This window comes from Psammomys obesus, unplaced genomic scaffold, assembly GCF_907164565.1.
Source record: "Psammomys obesus unplaced genomic scaffold, mPsaObe1.curated_primary_1811, whole genome shotgun sequence".
Classification (NCBI taxonomy): Eukaryota; Metazoa; Chordata; class Mammalia; order Rodentia; family Muridae; genus Psammomys; species Psammomys obesus.
The window spans coordinates 180,209-199,573 of record NW_026596466.1 but is presented as its reverse complement, the minus strand read 5'-3'; the positions used below and the strand labels follow the sequence as shown (position 1 = coordinate 199,573).

The 19,365-nt window shown below is 46.9% G+C and overlaps 1 protein-coding gene across 3 annotated transcripts in view; it reads right to left on the bottom strand.

Annotated features, from left to right (window-relative positions):
• Nucleotides 1-19,365, bottom strand: part of Smurf1 (SMAD specific E3 ubiquitin protein ligase 1) — a 78,486-nt gene that overhangs the window by 24,236 nt on the left and 34,885 nt on the right. The gene's annotated exons all lie outside the window — the stretch shown is intronic.

Here is a 19,365-nt window from a genome sequence, read left to right as displayed (position 1 = left end):
AAGACAACCACCACCAAGCCTGGTGTCCTGTCAGCATCCAGGACCCACATGGTGGAAGGGCAGAGCACACACCTGCATATTATCATCCACAGGCCTTGGTACACGTGCACACCTCAATACACAAAACAAACAAAAATCTAACTCAACAAATGCCAGGATGCCAGAGAAAAAAGAAGTCGCAAATAACATCCATAAAGACCATAGACAGATAGACAGATAGACAGACAAATAGCAACAGAGCCCAGTTCAGGCAGCTCCCAAGCCTCTGGCCTCTCCTGGTATCTACACTAGTGTGTACACACCCACCCAAAGACACACACAAAGAGGTAAAGAAGAGCTGGGTGGTGGTGTGCATGTCTTTAAGCCCAGCACTCGGGAGGCAGGGGCAGGCAGATCTCTGGTGACTTCGAGGCCAGCCTGGTCTGCAGAGCTAGTGCCAGGTCAGCCAAGGCTATGCAAAGAAACTCTGCCTCAAAAAACTAAAGAAGAAAAGAATAAAAGCCAAAGGAGAACTTTTCAAACAGTAACACTTTGCAGGGTCCGGCTGGGGAAGGAGGGCAGAGGTAGCCAAGGGGAGCGGCTGGTGGCTCCTTGGGGTGAAGGAAATGCTCTTAACTGACTGTGGCGGTGGCTCTAGGATATCTAAAAACCACCGACTTGTATACAGGTGACATTTTATGGCATATAGGTTTTGTATCTCAATTAAACACTCCCAACCAAGAGCGAGCAGTTTTCTTCTGAGTACTAAGACTCAGCACTCTGCTGTGCATTTACCTCAAGAGGAATTCATGAGTCCAATTCGGAAGACACATAGTTACAACACTGGAGATTACTCTGGAACTTTTTATTTTTGAGACCAAGCCTTGCCTTGTCCTTTGCACAGCTCCAGGGACTTAGAACAGACTAGGACAACAAGGGAAAACAGACAGATGGATACACAGAAAAGCTGGGAATGGTGATTCCATTAAAGCGGGGCTTTAAGAAGCTGCAGCACCCTACAAGCTCAGTTTGTGTGAGGTGGACAGAGAGGCTAGATTGTTCCAAAAAGCCGGACAGTGGCAGGTTAAGTATACAGCTGAAGAGGAAGCAGGTTTAGCTAATCTCGGCTGGGACAGCCTCTGCAGAAGAGCAATCTTCTAAAAAAAAAAAAAAAAAAAAAAGTCAAAAAGACCAGGGGTAGAAAGCAATGACGGACATTTTCTGGACAGACTCTCTTAACAACCACACATGGAGCAGAAGGGAAGGCTGCCATTTTCCCAGGGGTTTGAGGGGAAGGTCCCTGACATGTTCACGCCATGTCAACAGCACAAACCCACTTAGGTCTTCACATATTCAGGGCTTCCTCTAATCCCCACAGAGTCTCAAGTACCCCAGATTGGCCACAAACTCTTAGCTGAAGAGGACCTTGAACTTCTGGTCCCCCTGTGTCCATTCCTGAGTGCTAAAATTACAGGCTAGTGCCACCACACTAGGTTTTATACTCAGAAACCGCAGTTTCTGTTGAGTCAGACTATTAACAAAATTCAAAGTAATTGGCCAGCATATTAAACCACCAGCAGAGGAGAGCAAGCCTCTGCTGCTTGCTTTTGCCAATTATTAAATGCAATGTTGATAGAGTAAACTTCAGACTGGCAGATAAACAGCCTTCCTACTCAAGTCTTGGACAATGACTCACACTATCCCTGCTACCTATGTAGAATTATTCTTCAACATTAGCAAAATCTTCCACAATTCCCAAGACTCTCCATTGCCTAAACGCTGCTTCCCTTGACGTTCAAGGCCAAGACTCTCGATGGCTTTCCTGGTCTCTGGGGCCAGGTGTGATTTTTCTCTCTTAATGCATACGTCTGCAGATGTATGCACACAGAGCTTACACTCTGAGGTCAGAGATCAATCCTGAGTGTGAGTCCCAAGGGCCTTCCACCTACTCTTTGAAATAGTGTTCCACCAGCCTAGATTTGCCACTTAGGCTAGCCTGCCGTCTCATAGCACGGGGGTCACCGGTGCTGCCACACCTGGCTTTTTACATAGCCCCACCCCCCAGGAGGACCAATTCAAACAGAAGTCTTCTTGAGCACCTTCCAAACTGAGCCATTTCCCAAGTCCATGATCCTGAGTTTCTCAGTTTCAGGTTCAAGGAGCATCTGAGTATAGAACAGAGGCAAAAACCACTCACATGCCATCATCTGATTAGGCAGAGCCCACGTGTGGCAAATCCATCACAGAATACCAAAGCTGAAAAAAAAAAAAAAAAAAAAGGCAAGGCCTCTGCCATATGTGGTGGATGACACACAGCTGTAATGCCAGCATTTATGGGACTTAGCCTAGCCTCAGCTATACAGCTCAAGATCCTGCCTCAAAAAATAAAAACATGGGAACAGGGACTGCTTCTGACAGGAACTGATTGGCCTGCTCTGCGCTCACCTCCCCCTGAGGGGGGAGCAGCCTTACCAGGCCACAGAGGAAGACAATGCAGCCACTCCTGATGAGACCTGATAGACTAGGATCAGAAGGAAGAAAAAGAAACCCTCCCCTACCAGTGGGCTTGGGGAGGGGCATGTGTGGAGAAGGGGGAGGAAGAGAGGGGTTGGGAGGGCAAGAAGAAGGGAACTAGAGGGGGGATACAAAGTGAATAAAGTGTAATTAAAAATAAAATAAAAATAAAACAAACAAACAAACAAAAACATGGGGATACCAACATGACAAATATATGTAAAAACATGGATGTGCTTTCATGGATGTGTAAACTGAAAAGTCAGAAGCAGTAGTCAGATATTGCATAATTCCACTGACAGAAAAAACAGGCAAGCAGGAACTAAGGACACATGAAGGCAATCAGCGGCTGCCAGTAGTTACGAAGAAGAATAACTGGGGCTCTGCATATATTTAAAAACCTGAATTGGGGCTGGAGTGATGGCTCAGAGGTCAAGAGCACACACTGCTCCTGCAGAACCTGGGTTCAGTTCCCAGCTCCCAAAGCGGGCAGTCCACGGCTGCCTGTAACTACAGTTCTGGAGTCGCACCTCCCTGGACACATACTCACACATATGTTAACAACTAAAAGGTACAAATTCAAAGACTCCTGTAAAAATACTGAAATAACTTCAAAGTGTGAAGTTCACCTCAGTGGGAAGCCTATGGTCTAATTATATTTCAGTAGAAATTCAGACATGGGGCTGGGCCACAGCCTGAACAAAAGCCTGATTCCACCCCAGCACCACAAAAACCAGGCACGGCAGTGCACGACTGTATGCCAGCATCCGGGAGGTAGGAGCAGAAGAATCAGGAGTTCAAGGTTACCCTCATCTACCATGAGTTCCAGACCAACATTGGCCAAAGGAGTTCCTGTCTTAAAAACAAAAAGGAAACCTAACAGTGACCTGGAAATTACTCAGTAGCATTCACTCCTAGGGCATTGTACTGACAAGCACTGCAGATGGCTTTGGCTAGCTGCACACAAGCTCTTACCGGGTCCCCTTAATTCACCATTGTAACAGCGTTCAGTCAGCCTGTCCTTCTTGGCTGCAATTGCTCAGCCCCAGGCAACTCTTCAGTCAAGAAGAGTTTTGCCACAACAGGCACTGGCACCTCTTTGCTCTGATTCATTTTCAACATGAAATCATGAGTTGTTGGAAAAGTGAATAAAGCACTTCATTATACAACATCCCGGGCAGCTAGGATTAGCACCACCCACAAAACAATGTAAATTAAAAAAAACAAAAACAAAAACAAAACAGTACTGTAAATTGAATCTAAGTGCCTAGCACCCAGCACCCACTTCCCATGTGATCACCATCGTCCTAAACCTTCTGCAGGCAAATGGCCAGGTGCACACACCTGCCTACAGATACTCACAGGTGCCTACGCACAGCACGTGCATATGCACATCACGTACAGGCTGTCACGGACACACACTGCTGTGTCCAGATACCTCTGGGTCCCCAGAACTGTCACACAGCCCTCTCACATGGTCCTCCATGCGGCTCCAACCACCTCCTCCTCCCTGTCCAGATCTTGCCCCCAGAGCTACTTCAAGCTTCCTTCCCCTGCCAGCTGTCCTTTGTCTCTTTATTAGTTACCTATACAGCTCTCCAGGCAGATGTTTTTAACTCCCTTGACGCAGAACGCAGCAGGCAGGGGGCTGCGGCAATGAACCCTGACGAGTGGGACGAAACCTGAATGTGAGCTATAGGCAGAAGGTAAGAATTCAGAAGAACCTGGGCTGGGGTTGCATGCCGCTCAGCCGAGCAGGCATAAAGCCCACCATAAACCGGGTGAGGTGGTGCCCGCCTGCAATCCCAGCACTCAGCAGGACAAGGAGAGTCAGGAATTCCAGGCCAGCCTGAGCTACATAAGATCTGTCTCAAGACAAAACAAACAGCTGCGGTGAGCATGCTGTACTGGGGCCAGGAAGCCTGCTTTCGTTCGGGTCTGTGTTTCTGTGGAAGTGAGACTGGCTGTTTGCAGAGGTGGGTGGACTGGGAACAGACACAAAGGATGCGGTATGAGAAATCAGACATGGTGGGCAGAGCCCAGCACCTGCCTGCTCATTCTCCAGTACTATAAGGTAGATGAGGCAGAGAGTTGCAGAGCCTTGAAAATCTAACTGGTGAGGCTTCAGTGAGGCTCCAGCAAGAGCTCCTACCTGATACTGAAGGCTGTGAGTTTAATCTCCAGAAAGAGCTCTTACCAGATACTAGAGGCTATGAGTTCAATCCCCAGCAAGAGCTCTTACCAGATACTAAAGGCTGTGAGTTCAATCCTCTCAGCAACCCCTCCCAATAACAAAGCAATAGGACCAAAGACGCTCAGTGATAAGAAGATGCTTGCCACCAAGCCCAGTGACCTGACTTTGATCCTCGGAACCCACAAGGCAGAAGGTTATAACCAACACCCCGAAAGCTGTCCTCTGACCTCCAAATGTGTACTGTAGGACATGCATGCCTTCCTCTTGCCCCTACAATAAAATAAATGCATAGATATAAGGTAATATTCTTTAAAAAAGACAAGTAAGATACAACTGATTAGTGATTTTTTTTTTTTTTCTGAAGCCTTTAAAAGCTTTCCTGTCAGGACCAGCCCATGGGAAGAGAAGGAACACACACTCAGTTTGCTCCAGCAGTCAAACGTCAAAGTTTCCCTCTGTTACCTAAGGCAAGCTTTTCTGCAAACCCAACTACGTATCTTTTATCTCACTGCTGCACGCACACAGCTCTTCTAAGAAGTGGGCCTCCTACGGACTGAAAACCAAATAATCACTGGTCAAACAGGTTGATCCTGGCTGAATAGCTCCAAATCCATCCCTCCTCTTTCTGACAGCTGAGGGAGGCTAAGGCTTCTTGCTGGGAGAAGGAAAGAGAACCCTTGACTTTTCTGCCACATAAGCTGCTGACGATCAACCACCAGCCCACCACAAGGACAAGAGGGGAAGGGAAAGACCAAGAAAGGGGAACATGGTAACCCAGGGCAGGGGTGGGGGTGAGACGGGACTGACCGTGACAACAAAACAGCACTCTGCTTTGCATTTTAAAATCCCGATGCAGTAATCTCCCATGTCCGAGGCCTTGTTTGCCGAGGTTTCAGAGGTCAAACACGATCTCAAAGAATTAAACAGAGAGGCAGGTGGTGGTTCACTGCTGTAATCCCAGGACTCAGGAGGCTGAGCCACAGGGACCACAGCAGAATCTAGGCCAGCCTGGGCTACAGAGTTAGTCCATACCCCAAACAAACAAACAAACAAACAAACAAACAAAACCAAAACAGTAAGGGGGTGTGTTTCTGCACTCTTTGATGGATGGATGGACAGACAGACAGACAGATGGCTGGACACTAGAAAATTCCGTGTTATGACAGAGAGGCAGAGCTCACTAACTTTTCACAACTACCTGTTACTCCAGCTTCAGGGCGTCCAGTGCTCTCTTCTGGATTCAGCACACACCTGCTCTTATATGCACATACTCATACACTAACACACAGTTTAAAAATAATAAAAGGAAACTTAAAAAAAAAGGAAACAATGCCCAATGGCTTGAGTGCTTTGGTATTAGGATTTTTCTCCAAGTTCAGAGGAAACACCTTTCTGACACAGCATGCCTCTGCTGCCGTGTGCAGGTCTCTGCAAGGGTTTGACCCTACAAAGAAACTCCTAGCTGTTCTGGTCTAAGCTCAGTTGGTGAACTGTCCCTGGTTTACATAAAGTTTCGAGGGCACCCAACCACACTCAGGGGCTTGCTTTGGTATCTATGGCTACAACACCAGAATGAGCAGTTGCAACAGGGACCATATGGCTACTGAGCATAAAATATTTACTATCTGGGCATTTCAGGAGTCTGTATGTAAACCCCAAGACTCTTAGAAAAACACTCCCAAAATATTGCACCAGCTTTCACGTATTCATTCACTTCTTTACATGAACTTGAAACACACAGTCTGAAGAAGTTCATATAGTGTGCACCCACCAAACTTGGACCAGATACAGATATGATATAGTCCGGCCACAGGCAGCCCAGGGAGCATCCCTCTCACGTTGCTGTGTTGGCATCTACTGGAAAATATTTGCAGGATAATGAGGAGGAAATGAGAGAAAGCTTGCAGGAGTCTCCCTGAGAATCTGGACTTCTACAGATCCTGCTCAGTGTCCTTTTGAGAACGTTGGGAGGAAGGGAGGGGAGGGTGCCTTTTTTTTTTTTTTTTTTTCTGATGACTAAGAACACTGAACATTTCTCTTTTTTAATTTTTATTTTTTATACTAAGTACAGTTCATTCACTTTGTATCCCAGCTGTAGCCTCCTCCCTCATGCCCTCCCAATCCCACCCTCCCTCTCTTATCTCCTCCCATGCCCCTCTCCAAGTCCAGTGGGTGCCTTTTTGAGGCCTTACATACCAAAAGAGTTGGGGCTACACAGGAAATGAGATGGCCCCCAATCCATTCCACATACGAACTCCAGCCATGCCAATACTTGGAACCACTCCAGGAAAGTGTTTCTGGAATGAGCCAAAGCCTACCATGGTGGCACATGCTGAGCTACACAGAAAGCCGGGTCTTAGCAAGTGAAAGGCCACAAGCAGCCCCCGTATCAGATGTCCACAGGAGCCAAGATTCTCACAGACTAAGGACTTACCAAGGTCAGGAACTGCCCAGGCTAATATAAACTGGTCATTGCAATTTTGGATACGGGAAGCTAGGAAGGTGGCCCAACTAACTGAAAATACCAAGGAGGCTCCCAGTTACAACCTCCTTCCCCAGGCACAGCCCCGATTGTTTTTCTACACTCCCCTGCTTGGACCCAAACTAAGTTTTCTATCTTTGCCTCCCAGGATGGGTCACAAGTTCCCCTGTCCACCTCTGCCCTCACTGTGTATGGAGGCCCCAAAGTCAAATATGCAAGCCCGGGGCCATGAAGAATCTTCCTCCACTACCCCAGACCAACAGGCAGGTGACGGTTTTAAAAGTACTAACTTCCAGTTCAAAATTCACACTTTAGCGCTTTATCAGATGGGTGCCACAAGGGAAATTACTAAAATTCTCCAGACCTTAATCTTCACACCTGCACCATGAGGATGGTAACACTACGTTCAGAACTGCAAAAAACTAGAGTCAGTTGGGGTGCATGTTGCCGGCTGAGGTCAGATAAGGTGTCACTCTACCGGACTTGCTACTATAAACAAGCTGTCTTTCACAGTCTGCCTGGTGTCAAGTTTTTTTGTTTGTTTTTTTGAACAGATTCCTGATTGTAGGCATTTAAAATAATCCCCAAACATACTCAAGTGCTGGGTAGTGTTTCCCCGCATGGATACAAATCTGAGCCATCTCTCCAGCCCCTTGACATGTATCTTTTTATCAAGAGAAACAAAACAAAACACTAAAGCAAGAAAATCCAACCACAACAAAAAAACAAACTACCAAATTTGAACTGAGACAAGAAGTCAAGTCTTCCATTGTCAACTGATTATATATAACCCCACTAAAATAAAAGGCTTGGGGACTGCAGATGTGGCTTGGTAAGGATGTGACTTGCCTAGCAGCCACAAAGTTTTGTCTGGACGTGGTTACAGAGTGGTTAGCTCAGAGTTCAACCATCAGAGATCAATGACCAGAAACAGCGTATTTTTATTTTTATTTTATTAAGCGGTCTATCAGGCAGCTGGTGATGGAAGCTGGCAGGAACTGAGCTCTGCCTTCCTCCAGGAGCTCAGACTAATTCACTGTCCTCAGAGGAACTGATCCCATCCCCATCCCCCTTTCCACTGTCTGTCAGAGCTGGTTTTATTCCCATCGGGTAATATACAAGACTCTGGTGACATTCCCTCCTGGATCACACCACATAAAGCAGGTGACACACAGACAGTGGGCTGGGAATGTGGATGTGGGCAGGAACAGGCATGACACAGTCAGGAGGCTGTAGACAGAGCATCCACAGCCAGCCTGTAGGGAATGACAGGCAGAACTCAGCTGCACACTCAGAACATACTGCTACTCTCTGCCCACTCATTCCAGGACGTATAAGCAGCTCTGGTGTTCCTGAAACCATCATATTTAGGAAATGTTCCTATGTATGATGTGAATTACGCATCAATCTAATTAAAGCTGCCCTCAGCCCAGCTCTGTAGATACGTGCTGGCTTCACTCTCCTCCATGTCAGAGCCCCTCACCCACTGTTTCCAGCCTTAGTTACAGAAATCAAGGGAGAAGATGTAAAGTAATTGTCACCACCGTGATATGGAGTCTTACCTGGGAGAAGAGTGCCAAAATGTTAACAAAATGCAACAAAGCCACCGCCCCCATAATGACGAGAAACACCGCGAACACGGCAGTCTTCTAAAACTCCAAATCCTAAGCAATTCTGCCATTTTATGACTAACATTTTGATACAGAGGTTATTTTCTGCCAAGTTATGTCCAGTTCATGAGAGCACCCTGCGCATGTGAGAGAGTTCACTTAAAACCTGGCAGGAACAACTGCTCCCACTATAAAACACATACATTGAATACTTTTCTGTAGTTTTTAAAGACTAATTTTTTACTATTCCTATTATTTATGTGTATGCATGTGTCTGTGTGTGAGTGTGGACACATGTATTCAGGTGCCAGTGGAGTCAGAAAGAGGGCATAGAATCCCTTGCAGCTGAAATCATAGAGGGCTGTGAACCACCTAACGAAGGTGGGTGCTGGGAACAGGAGTGAGGTCCTCTTCCTCTGGAAGAGCAGCACATGCTCCTAACAGCCAAGACTTCTCTAATGCACGGGATAGCAGAAGACTACTTAGCCCAGGTTAAACGAGATGAGAGTCGTCTTCAATTATAAGGTGATTATGAATAAATCTCAGGCACAGACTGGGAGTGATATAGCTCAGAATCTGAGAATTTCTCACATGTACCATGTCCCAGGTTTGATTTCCAGCACTGTACAATGAAATGAAATGAATGTCTTAGGCAAGGAAGAAGCAAGCCTTTTTTTTCTCTCTCAATAGTTTGAACTTTTAAAAATTCACTTTACATCCTTGTAGCCCCATCCCTTCTCCCCTCTCAGTCCCACCCTCCTTCCTTTCCCCCTTCTCCTCCCCTTTTCTGAGGAAAAGGGGAGCTCCCTTTCCTATCCGGCCCAGCTCATCAAACTGCACCAGGACTGAGCATATCCTCTTCCCCTGTGGCCTGGCAAGGCAGCCCCACCAAGGGAAAGATATCAAAAAGTTGGCAAGTGAGTCTGTGTCCAATGCAGCCCCCACCTCCCTTACTAGAGGACCCACATGAGGCCTAAGCTGCCCACCTGCTACATCTTTGTAGGGGGCCTAAGTCCAGCTGGCGCATGGTGCTTGGTTGATGAAGCAAGCCTTTTCTAACTTGGCCTCAGCATGAATCCTATACTCAGACTAGGCCTTGATGTCAAGCTGAAGGCTTGCCGAGTACTGGCTGCTGTTGATGGGCTTTACTTACAGACAACCCCAAATACAGACTGCCCCATGTATCACTCTATCACTGCCAGGATATCCACTTTGCAAGGCTGGATACTTGGCTCAGTTGGTGGAGTGCTTGTCTAGCAGGCACAAGCCTTTCAGTCTGATCCCAGCACCACATAAACCAAGCATGGTAGTGCACACCTGTAATCCCAGAACTCAGGACGTGGAAACAGGAGGTTCTATACATTCATGGCTATATAGCAAGTTAAGAGGCTAGCCTGAGCCACATAAGACCTCATATCAAAAACATATTAGGCCCAGACCCACAGCAGTACCTGAACCTACAGAGAACCCAGCGGTCCATACTTTGGCCCAGCATTAACCCAATGACCAGTGCCTTTCAGAGCCTTCAGGGTGTGGGTTATGGTTCTCTAACTCCTAAGGCAAGTGGTCCCTGATGAAGTTTTGGCCCCTCTGGATCAGCCCTCAAAAGGACAGTACCTGCGGGCAGGTTCAGACCACAGGCCTGCCTGGGATCACGGTGCTGCATGACAGCAAATGGCTTTCAAATACAAATGACCAGCTTGCCTGAACTGTGGGGGAGCCACCGACCCCGGTGCCAGGTGGGCACTCAGCGGCAGACAAATAGGGGCAGACTGCACTGCAGAGGCTTTAGAAACGCCACACAGCCTGGCTGCAGTACACACCCTGAGCCCGGTGGGCTCAACGAGCAGCAGCACTCCTACAATAGCTACTCACAGGGCACTGAGTCAGACTACAGAAAATTCACAAGGGCGGGGCCAGAGAGATGGCTTCCAAAGGACCCAGGTTTGATTCTCAGCAACTACACGGTAGCTCACAACCATCTGTAACCACACTTCCAGAGCATCCAAAGCACTGTAAGCACATACAGACACACATGCAGACAAAACAACCATATACGTTAAAAAAAAGTCTTGGAAAAAAAAAAAAATGGCCAGAGTATGGCCCTGGTAGGTGCTCAGCACATGAATAACCACGGCAATCCCAGCTCATAGTGGAAGAAAAAGGTGTAACATATAATGATCACAAAAGGGCTAGAGCAGCTGTCTACAGTCACACGCACCAAGGAGACTTCAGGGCAAAGAAAATTACAAGGGATGAAAATGGACAGAATGACGAAAAGGATCAGTTCACCACAGAGCCTGCAACTATCAATGTCTAAATCCTCCAAACACATACAGCAAACGGGACAGAAGGCCAAGAGAAATAGAAAAATCTACAATAGTTGCTGAAGATGCCAACACTGTTATTGCTAGAACTGAGACCATGCAATGTTTGTTCTCTGGTCATGGAATTATACTAGGAAGCAATAAGAGGAAAATCTTCAAGTAGTTGGATATTAAACATCACACTTCTAAATAATTCTTACATAGCTCATGTGCGGAGGTCACAAGACAACTTTTGGGGCTCTGTTCTCTCCTTCCACCTGTTAAGACATGGACTCTCTTTGTTTCTGACATGCTGCATGTTCCAGGCTAGCTGGCTCTTGAGCTGTAAGGCAATCCTCCTTATTCTGCTTCCCATCTTATCATAAAAATGCTGGGACTACAAATGTGCACTACCACATCTGTCTTTGCACAGAGGGTCCAGGGCTTGAACTCAGGCATTCACAACACATACTTCTAGCTGCTGAGCCATCTTGCTGTCCCCCTTATAGGAGGAAAAAAGAAAATGAAGAGTAAATGTCTTTACTGGGATAAAAAAAAAAAAAAGCCATAACTCATGAGTCCAAGCTTCTATCTTAAGAAACAAAAACAGAGCTGGACATGGTGGTGCATGCCTTTAATCCCAGCACTCCGGAGGCAGAGGTGGCTGACTGCTGTGAGTTCAAGGCCAGTCTGGTCTACAGAGCAAGTTATAGGACAGCCAGGGCTACAAAGCAAAACCCTGTCTTAAAAAACAAACAAACAACAACAACAAGAAATAAAAAAACCAACTAAACTCACACAGTATGAAACTCTAAATTGAGCTTAAGTGAAATTTCAGAAATAGAGGAGGAAAAAGGGGGTAGAGGTAACATTCAAGGAACTTGCAGTGGGAATGTTCAAGAAGTGAGAAGGCAGGACACAGCGGTGCAACCTGTCTGGCATCTCTAGGACTGGCCTCCATCAGTAATAAAAGAGGGAGATGGGGACATGGCCCAGCCTGAAAAACACTGCCTTGCAAGCTTTAGGAGTTCAGATCCCCAGCTCCCACGGGAAACTCCAGCACACCCAGTGCCAGAGATACAAAGGCAGATCCCTGGGCTCACTGGCCAGTCACTAACTGGTTGAGCTCCGGGTTCTGTGAGAGACTGTTGTAAAACAAGGCAGAGAATGAGAGAGGAAAACTTCCAACATTGACCTCTGACCTACAAACACACAAGTAAACACATAAACCGTAAGTCTGTGTAAAAAGCCCATGCAGAAGAGGCAAAAAGAAGTCTGAGCTTGGCTAAGACACTGCTGACCTGCAGGTAATGAACACCAGCAAGGTCTTAGAGGCAGCCCCCAGAAGGGGAGAGCTTCCCAAGCACCCCCATGAGCATCTGAAGGCATCCTCTGCAGCCCTCAAACTCTCTTCACTGATGCAGTCCTCAAACTCTCTACACTTCGAAACAGTTTTCAAGAGTCAAGAGGACATCAGTAAAGACCTTTCAGCCCAACCGTAATTAGCACCCCCCCCCCCCCCGAAAGTCTCCATCATTACCACCAGGGGATACTTTTATCTGAAGCATAAAAACAGCTCCTAATTGTGAGCTGTGTGGCAGGCACACACAGCAGCAGCTCCCTGGGGAACAGCGGACAGGCTGGATGGGTTGCCTCATCCTGTTAACACAGCCACCACTAACTAGTGTCAGAGCCTGGAAGTCAACAGTGGGGATGCTCTAGGAAGAGTCAAGCTGAGGCTCAAAATAGAAGACTAGAAAGGAAGCATTCACAGCTATAGTGAGGAAAAGATTGAGACACCTATGCCCTGGGAAGCAACAAGAACATCCAGAGCCAGAGTCATCCAGAGATGTCCAGACATGAACAGAACTTCCACGACAAATACTGCACACACTGACATGATCGTGAGGTTCTCATGTGTTCACCTGTGTTTGTGCCTGTTGTACGTGTGTGTGCACGTGTGATCAGAGACTGCTGTGGAGGTGTCTCGTTAATTCATCCTCCACCTTCCTGTTCTGAGATGGGGTCTCTCATTGGACCCAGAGCTTTCCATTTGGGTGAGGCTGGCTGGCTAGTAAGGCCCCATCTGCCTATCTCCAGCCACGAAGCCCTGGGATTTCAGGTGCGTGCTGCCACACCCAGCCTTTTCATGTGGATGCTGGAGACCCAGATGTAGGTCCTAATGCTCCACAGGCAGAGCGCTCCTGCTCATGTTTGGAGCACAGGCTTAAACCCCGAAAGATGGTATATGCTCGCACTCCAAAACACATATTAAACACGTTCAATCCATCTTGTAAGCAGGACCCTGACATTTCAAGCACATGCTAATGGAAGAATAAACAGAAAACACCCAATTCAGATTTTCTTCTTTGCATTGTCAAATACATGCACACAAGTTCAAAGACCTTGAATATGATACTATAATGAATATTTAAATTTTAAAAAGAGGTGACGGAGCTAGAGAAATGGCTCAGTGGATTAAGCAGACTTAGTGCTTCTGCAGAGGACCCAAGTTTGATTCCCAGCACCCCATCAGGTGGCTCATAGCTGTAACTCCAGCTCCAGATCTAACTAACTCTTCTGACCTCTTCAAGCACCTGATCTCACAAGCAACACACACATATACACCCCAAAGATGTCAGACAAGAGCACTAGACCCCTGGATCTGGAATTACAGGCGGCTGTGAGCTGCTCAGCATGGGTGCTAAACCCAGGCCATCTGGAGGAGTAGCCAGTGTCATCAATGTAACTTTAGATTTGATCAAGACAATGAAGAGCAAGAGAGTAGAGTTCTTGCTGCTTCTCCACACTCAGCACTCACAGAACAATCTACCCTGGGCACATATGTGGACCTTCTTCCTAAGATTCCTGTGAAATCAAATTCAGTCCTGTGAAACTTCCTCAAGGATGTAAAGACAGCAGAGTATGTAAAGCGAGTGCCACCATGCCAGCTAAATTTGTTTGTCATGAATTACTGCAGTAAACGCATGGCCTTCATGTTGTGACATGACAAAGCAGAACTCTTCACAGGTAGGTATTATGTCAGGCACTAATTTCAATCTATGACTCAGGGTACTTTAAATATATGTATGGAAACCACAATCTTTTCAAAACCAGACTTTACAAACAAACGGATGCCAAGATGTGACAGACGCACATTTTCCAAAGCTGCACACAGACCTTCCATTTAAGGCAAGGACTATCCCATCTGTGCTCTTCTGTAAATTCAAGGACATTGCCTGGCTTGATGGTAACTGCTTACGATAAAGCACTGGATGACACACAAGCTCAAAGATGAAATTCTTCTGTTAATGGAGAGGATGTTGGAGGTGGGGTTCAAGTCCCTCCCCCCTTTCGGGACAGGGTCTCACTATGTAGCCTAGGCTAGCCTCAAACTGACAAGGATCCTCCTGCCTCAGTCTCTCAAGTGCTGGGATTATAGGTATGAGCCATCATGGGATGTCTTGTTACTTGTCGAAAAAAAAAAATTCTGGAGCAAGCAAAATGGCTCAGGTGACAAAGGCACTTGCCACTGAGGCAGGAGACCTGAGTTCAACTTCCAGGACCCACATGGTAGGGGGGAGGACAGACTTCGCAAGTTGTCCTGCAACCAGAAATACACTTATGCATATATACTTTTTTTTTTTTTTCAAGACAGGGTTTTCTATATAATAGCCCTGAGAGGCATTTCAGCTGCTCTAACCTTGTTTGATAGCATGTCAAGGGGCAATGACAGGTGGAGGAGGCAATATTCTGCTGCAGAGACAGTGGCCACAGCCCAGGCTGTCTGTTCAGACCCTCTGGCGTGCTTCCTGGACACCCACGCCTGTTCTCAATTTTGGTGTATAATCTTGTATCGTTCTAGAGCCACCAGTGTCAGTGAACCAAGGGCAGACTGCTGCCTATAACTGGAACAGCCCAGGACAGACGAGACTCCAGCAGCTCCAGCTGGGCGGCAGTGGCACAGTCCCAGCACTCTGGAGGCAGAGGCAGGCAGATCTCTCAGTCAGCCTGGTCTACCTACCAGCTCCAGGACAGCCAGGGCTACACAGAGAAAGCTGTCTTGGGGAGGTGGGGGGGGGGATCCGGTAGCACTGTTCCACAGTAGTCCCTTCATTTAGAAACTGACTCCCTAAACACCTGTAGCATGGCACAGTTGTGTAAATGGGTAAGTGTGCACACACGTACATAAATGCCCATTCATAAAGCCAACTACGGCATTCTGTCATGGCCCAGTGACACCCGCCTTGCAAAATAAGCAAGGGCCACGTCCCATCCCAAAGGCAGGTCTTCTGCTACTCTCCACATGTGACAAGCCTGGGGGACAGAATGTCATTATGCAAAACTGCACAGAATGAACAGCTACAGAAAAACCAGCTTCCCTCCAAGGAAAGAGAAAGCACACTGTGCCCATGTATGAATACAAAACCATGAGCTAACATGTACACTGCATTAAGCCATTACTACACTACTAAAGCCTTTATACTATTCCTCTGCTATATGCCATCCATTGCTGTACATATTTTTTATCTGAACCATCTAATTCTAGCAATTAACCTGTAATAGGTAACTATTATTATCCCCACATTAACATGAGAAAACTGAAGGACAGAAACAATAAGGAGCCCAAGTAATCTACCCAAGATGGGAGTGCTAAGGAGTCCAAGTCTGTTTATTGCTTATTTATTTATTTTGCAATGCTGAGTATGTAATCTCCATATTAGGCAGGTGCTCTGCCCAAGCCACTTAGCCCCTCACTGGGGCATTCTAGGCAGGGGCTCCACCACTGAGCCACACCCCAGCCCCTCACTGGGGGATTCTAGGCACTTACTCTACACTGAGCCACACCCCATCCCCTCACTGGGGGATTCTAGGCACTTACTCTACACCGAGCCACACCCCAGCCCCTCACCGGGGGATTCTAGGCAAGTGCTCTATCACTGAGCCACACTCCAGCCCCTCTGCGGGATTCTAGGCAGGTGCTCTATCATTGAGCTACATCTCCAGCCCCTCACTGGGGGATTATCAGCAAGTGCCCAGGCTACCAACAATCTGCAATCAAACAATTCAGCTTCATGCTGTGTTTATAACCACCAGGTGTGCTGCTCTTCATTTCTGTCTTATAAAGACAGATATTTGAGTTCTAATCACATATTTTAAGCTTTCACTACATTTTACAGATGAGACATAAATGGCAAAAGGGTATTCACCACACAGTTGGGTTCCCATAAGCATCATCCTATTTTCACTATTGCTTCTCTCACAGGAATGTGACAACTCAGTCCAAAGGAAAACCCTTCCCTCACATACAAATGCCAACTGCTTCCCAGCTTTGTGCCTTTGCTCTCCTCCTTCCCTGACCCCCTCCACACCTGTGGTCTTCTCTACCTCCCGGACTGTCATCTGCTCCTTCCCGGAACTCCTTTACCAGTATGAAACTCTAGAAAGCAAAGTCCCTCCCTTTGTACAGGGAGTCCTGCACGGAGTAGTCATTTCATCACCATGAAATGAGGCGCTGGGGTGCTCAAACTTCTCTATCAAGATGTGATCCCCAAGAAACCAAGTGAGAAATAGCAAAAATTTGGGAATGTTGTGCTCCAAGTCCTCTGTAAAAACCAATCATCGAGACACACTGTGTAATCTGTGGAACTTTAACATTTATCTCAATGGGTCCTTTTATGGTCTGAATGTGCAGTGTGTGAAATGAAGGGGAAAATTTGGAGGAAAGTATTTGAAGCATTTGGTAAACAGTGGGAACACAAGGTCACAAGAACCACAGGAAAGTGGCCTAAACTCTGGCTGCCAGTACAGTGAACAGTGGGGTAAGCATGGGCCCAGGCAGACAGGTGGCAGGCTCTCACTTTAAGACTTCTAAGGCCTTGAGTTGGGACTGCAGCTCAGCTGGCACACTGCTTGCTTGACATCCACAAAGCCCTGGGTTCCATCTCCAGCACCACATTTAAACCAGGACGGGTGGTCATGCATGTGGTTACACAGCATTCAGGAGGTAAAAAGCGACAGAGAACCAGAACCCAGAAGAACCAGAAGCCCAAGGTCATTCTCAGCTACAAAGGGAGTAAGAAGCCAGTCTGGGCTACACGATACCCTGTATTTACAAGGGTGTGGAGGTATAGTGGTACACACCTACAATCCTAGCACACAGCAATTACAAGACTCTTGTACTCAAGGCTAACCTGGGCTAAACAGTGAGTATACATTCAACGTGAACCACATAGTGTACATGGATGGGAGCAGTCAGAGACTATGAATGAATCTCTGATCCTTCTGCTTTCTTCCCCTTTTAGCTGGCCTTCCTCCAATAACTCCAAAGTTGTCAACGTTAGGAAGCATGTTCTAGCTGTCACTCACTGTTGCACTGACTCCCAGCACTCCTGCACTTTCCCAAGTTCTCAGTCAGGGTTTTCACTGCTGTGATAAAACACACCATGACCTAAAGCAACATGGAAAGGACAGGGTTTATTTCTGTCTAAAACTCTCTGGTCAAAATCCAGAACTGAGAGAAGTCGGGGCAGGAACATGGAGACAGGAGCTGGTGCGGAGACCAAGAAGCAATTCTGTTACTGGTTTGCTCCCCATGGCTTGCTCAGCCTGCTTTCTTATATACTCAGGACCACCTGCCCACAGGGTAGGTCCCATCATGGGACTGAACCTTCTCACATCTGTCATTAACCAAGAAAATGTACCACAGACTTGCCTACAAGCCAATCGGATGGAGGTATTTTCTCAACTGAGCTTCCTCTTTCCAGATAACTTTCGTTTGTGTCAAGCTGACAAAATAATTGGCCCACAAGTAAATGTGGTGAGGTAAAAGAAACCCTAACACTGCTTTAATTACCAATCAAGGTAAAAAGTAACATTAGAATCTGTGACAAGGTTTAATAATGGTACATACCTGTGTCACCAGAAGAAACAAAACTGAACTGAACAAAAGAGACTGGTGGCCCATACTGCTATAGAACAAGGGAGAAAGAGATCGTATAAGAAGAAGTAGACAGGACAGCCTTCTAGAAACACACCACACACACACACACACACACACACACACACACACACACACACACATCCTCGCAATGGACAGTATATTGTTTGAGGAAAACTAAAGCTTGACAATGGAAAGTAGGATCTGAACTTGAAATTGCTCCTGCCTGGGTTTTCTTGCAGCTCATGACCCAGACATGAGCTATTCATGGAAACCCCCGGTCTCATACCCTCTATGATGGGGACAACTTCCCTTAAATGCAGAGGAGGTAAGCATTAGTGCCCAGCAGTACCCAGCAGCAGCAAGCTTCCACCCAAAAGTTCAGAAAGCAAGAAAACCAGGCTTTCCTCGGGCTTGCTGAGGCCAATGTAAATGGCATGTCATGACTAAAGAGGTGAGCTTTACTGCCTCCTGGGTCTTAGTAACAACAAATACCTGTTAAAGACAGTTTCTGCTTACTCACTTCAACAGCAAGCTTAATTTCATGGACAAAACTGTGCCAGAAAATGTGTGACAAGCCTCCCAAAAGGATAAAAAAAACAAGGCTGCTTGGGCTTGTCTAAGAATCTTCAAAACTTATTGCCCACAGACAATTCCACACTCAGAGGTTCGAGAAAAAAAAAAAAAAAAAAAGCATGAAAACACCCAAGAGAACAAAGCAAGTCAAATGTAAGGAGGACGTACCCTGCTCGCACTTACAGGGCACAGGGCCAATGCCACAGTGTGGAGCCCACAGCAGACATTCCCTGCTAAAGCCCTTGCATCAAGAACCGCACCTGTGAAGGCCTAACAGTCTCCCTCATCTTGAAAGAATTGTTCCTCCCCTTCCTGCAACCCCTGGCACTGAAGTATGTAAGCCAGGGCCTCACACATGCAAGGCAAGAACTCTACCACTGACTTATACCCCCGGCTCAAAGAAGTGTTCCTCTATTAAACAGTAAGAACATATAACACTGGAAACAATCTCTGGGAGCGAAGGCCCTCATCTGGGTCCACAGAGACACTGCCTCTCTTTGCAGGCCTGCCTCACATGGTGACCTTCAGGGAGCAGTGAAACATCAGAGAAGTTTTAAAGGGTCTAAAATAATGAGCTGGAGAAGCTAGCTTGGACATCGGTCAGGTAGATTTTATGGAAAGCCACCCATCACACAAACCAGGGCACTTCTAAGAAAAAGGTCATACTATAATGATGTAAGGACATCCTAGACAGAAACTGGGGCTACCCCAGAAGATGGAAGGAAGGAAGGAAGGAAGGAAGGGAGGGAGGGAGGGAGGGAGGG